General features: G+C 47.5%; 1 pseudogene; it reads left to right on the top strand.

Moving 5' to 3' along the window:
* The first annotated feature begins 444 nt into the window (after positions 1–444).
* On the top strand, positions 445–2710 carry LOC100435753 (nucleolar transcription factor 1-like; annotated as a pseudogene).
* Positions 2711–3714: the final 1004 nt, after the last annotated feature.

Below are 3714 nucleotides of genomic sequence, written 5' to 3'. Positions count from 1 at the left end.
AGTGAAGTGCAGGCCCTCTAGCCTGGAGCCTCCCTTCGGTGGGTGCTCCAAGGAGGAGGAGGTTTTTGTTGGCCAGGGTTGGGGAAGGAAGGTGGAGGGTGGGTGCTCACTGCACATGGAAGCAGGAAGCAGTTTCCAGTGGGCAGGGGATTGTGCACACCACGGAGCCAGGCTGCAGGGGATAGGGGAGAGGTTAGGAAGAAGAGGAGGAGCATGCTCCCACATCTACCAACCCATTAAGTCTGTTAGGGTCTTGGCTGGTTATCTCTGAGAGTGTGGGACCTGTGACCACCTCCTCTTTGGGAGGGGAGAGGGATAGAAAGTCCCTCACCTCTCAGCCTGCCTGAGTGGAATTGGTATGTCTTCTAAAGGGGTGAGGTGGCTTTGATCCTGGGTTGCCAGCCAGCACCATGGAAGAGGTAGCTGGACACCTGGAGGATAAAGAGAAAAACTGACTGCCCCACAGACGTGAAAATGACCACCCCCAAAGGCCAAGACTGCTGGTACCAGGAAGACATGCTGACTTTGCCACAATGCTTGAAAAATTACTTTACAGTCAATGACAGCTCCAAGTTCAAAACTACCAAGTCACATATGGAGTGGGAAAATGTAGCATTTAAGGACTTTTCTGTAGACATGTGCAAGCTTGAATGGGTAGAGATTTCTAACAAGGCCAGGAAGTTCCATACATTGACAGAATTGATCCTCAATGCTCAGAAACGTGTTACAAATCCTTACAAAGGCAAACAAACAAACAAAAAAAACCCCCTGCAGATTTCCCAAGGAATTCCCTGATTCCTTATTTCCCTTCTTCATGGAGAAGCAGGACAAGTATGTGAAACTCCCCTTGAGATGAGCAATCTGGACCTGACCAAGATTATATCCAAGAAATCCAAGCAGCTTCCGGAGAAGAAGATAAAATATATGCAGGGCTTCCACAAGGAGAAACAAAAGTTCTGTAGAAAACTGACCCAATTCAAAGAGGATCACTCTGACCCAATCCAGAATGACAAGAAGTCAGATATCCCCAAGAAGTCCCAAATTCTCCAGCAACTGTAGTACGCTCATGAGAAGAAGGTGTATCTCAAAGTGAGCCCAGATGCCACTACAAAGGAGGTAAGAAGGTGAAGGACTTCCTAGGAAACAGTGGTCTCAGCTCTGGGACAACAAGAGGCTGAAATGGATTAATAAGGCCCTGGATCAGCAGAAGGAATATGAGGAGACCATGTGGGACTATATCCAGAAGCACCTTGAGCCGAATATCAGTGGGGTGGGCATCACCAAATTCACCCTCACCAAGGCTGAGAATGGCAGCTCAAGGACAAGTTTGATGGATGACCCACCAAGCCACTTCCCAACAGCTACTTGCTGTACTGAGAAGAGCTCATGGCTGACATGAAGGACACACCCAGCAGAGAGTGCATGGTGCTGTGCAGCCAACAGTGGACGCTCCTCTCCCAAAAGGAGAAGGATGCCTATCACAAGAAGTGCATTCAGAAAAAGAAACATTATGAGGTGGAGCTCCTCCATTTACTTGAGAGACTTCCCCAAGGAGGAGCAGTAGTGGGTCCTAGGGAAGGAGAAGATGTTGAATAGCAACAAGAAGCAAACCACCAGCCTGGCCTCCAAGAAGCCATCCCAAGATGGGGGTAAAGACAGCTCAGAGAAGCCTAAGTGGCCCATATTGGACATGTTCATTTCTTTTTTTTCTTTTCTTTCTTTCTTTCTTTCTTTTTTTTTTTTTTTTTTTTTTTTTGAGGAGAAGTGGTAGCAGCCGTGGGAGGAGCAGCCTAAGCTCTCTGGGAGTGAGTGGACCTACCTGCTGGCCCAAATGTGGAATGATCTGGGAAGAATAAGGCAAGAACAAGGCCTAGGAGGGAGCACTAGGCACAGGGCAAGCTGCCAGAGTCACCCAAGACAGCAGAGAAGATCTGGTAACAGAGCATCATTAGTGACTACATGGCCCAGTTGAAGAACAACTGGGTGAAGGCCTCAAAAGCCATGGAGATGACCTGGAATAACATAAAGAAGAAGGAGAAACTGCTATGGATTAAGAAGGCAGCTAAACACCAAAAGCGATACGAGAGAGAACCGAGTGAGATGCAGGCACCTCTGGCTGCTAGAAACTCTTCCAAGAAGATAAAGTTCCTGGGAGAAACCAAGAAGCCTCCCATGAACAGTTCCCAGGAGCTGCTGTCCAATGGGGAGCTGAACCACCTGCCACTGAAGGAATGCATGGTAGAGAATGGCAGCCGCTGGCAGCACATCTCCCAGAGCCAGAAGGAGCACTACAAAAAGCTGGCCAAGGAGCAGCAGAAGTGTACAAAGTACACCTGGGCCTCTGCATCAAGAGTCTGTCTCCCCAGGACCATGTAATTTACAAAGAGTACATCTCCAATAAACGTAAGAGAATGACTAAGCTTTGAGACTTGAAATCCAAGTCCAGCTGGCTACCCTGAAGTCCAGTTAGAAGTCTGAGGAGAAGGACAAAAAGGATGAAGAGGAAGAAGAGGAAGATGATGAGACTAGTGACTCCTCTGATGGTGGGGACTCCTCCAAGTCCAGCATTGAGGATGAGATCAAGGATAGGGACAAGAATAAGGAGGATGACAAGGATAAGGATGATGAGGAGGATGGCAGTGAGGATGAAGATAATGAATCCACCAGCTCCTCCTCTTCAAGGGACTCCTCAGATTCTGACTCCAACTGAGATCAGCCCCACCCTCAGGCAGCCAGTGAGAGCCCAGGAGCTCACCTCACAAAATATGGTGGGAATAGGGGGCTGGAGGAGTCCAAATCAGGATTCTACAGCCTCAGAGACATCAGCCCTGGGGGGTCCTCCAGGGAGAGCAACCACCTGACTGAGCCAACACCAGACCAGTTCTCCCCACCCCCACCTACCTGTGACTTGTGCTTCTGGCTTGGATGATGTAACAGGTAGCAGAAATGAGGGGTCCCAAAGAGTTCAGCGAGGTCCTCCACAACTGCAGCTCAAACCAAGGTGGGGTGGGAGTTTTGGGGGGACCCTTTCCTTTTCAGAGGGGCTTCCTGCCTGGCCCCCTGTATCGGAACTGGAGGCATGGAGCATTTCGGGAGGGGAGGGTAAGTGCTTTTGAGAAGATAGGCACTGCCCTGATGGCCCTCTCCCCTGCCCCCTGTAGGAAGGAGCTGCCTGGACCCGCTTATGGGGGAGTGGACAGAAGTGTGTTTTATATGCATATATATTAAGCTGTAAACAAGATGCTTCATTCTGAAAAAAAAATTAAGCACATGATTATTAATAACAACCAAACAACTGACTTTCCGTTTCTCAAGAAAGTTGATCATGGAGATGTAATTTGCACAAAAGTTTAGGAGCCATTTACCAGCCACCCTGGGAGCCAAAATAATATCACTGACTGGCTATATAAAATCTGAGGAGGTAGATCTGTGAAAGAAACATTAGCATTTATTTCAAAACCTTGTAGTTTCTTTTTTTAATTTATTTTACTTTAAGTTCCGGGATACATGTGCAGAACGTGCAGGTTTGTTACATAGGTATACATGTGCCATGGTGGTTTGCTGCACTTAGAAAACTTCGTAGTTTCAAAACTTCATAGTTAATTTAAGAAGCCTGGGCCTGAAGATGGCAATTTAACATGTATTAATACATCTTCAGAAGGTGTATTTACATATCACTCAGTAAAGCATGACTTTTAATTTAGATCAAATCAT

The sequence above is a fragment of the Pongo abelii genome, chromosome X (assembly GCF_028885655.2).
Source record: "Pongo abelii isolate AG06213 chromosome X, NHGRI_mPonAbe1-v2.0_pri, whole genome shotgun sequence".
Lineage (NCBI taxonomy): Eukaryota > Metazoa > Chordata > Mammalia > Primates > Hominidae > Pongo > Pongo abelii.
This window is presented reverse-complemented; position numbering and strand designations above follow the sequence as displayed.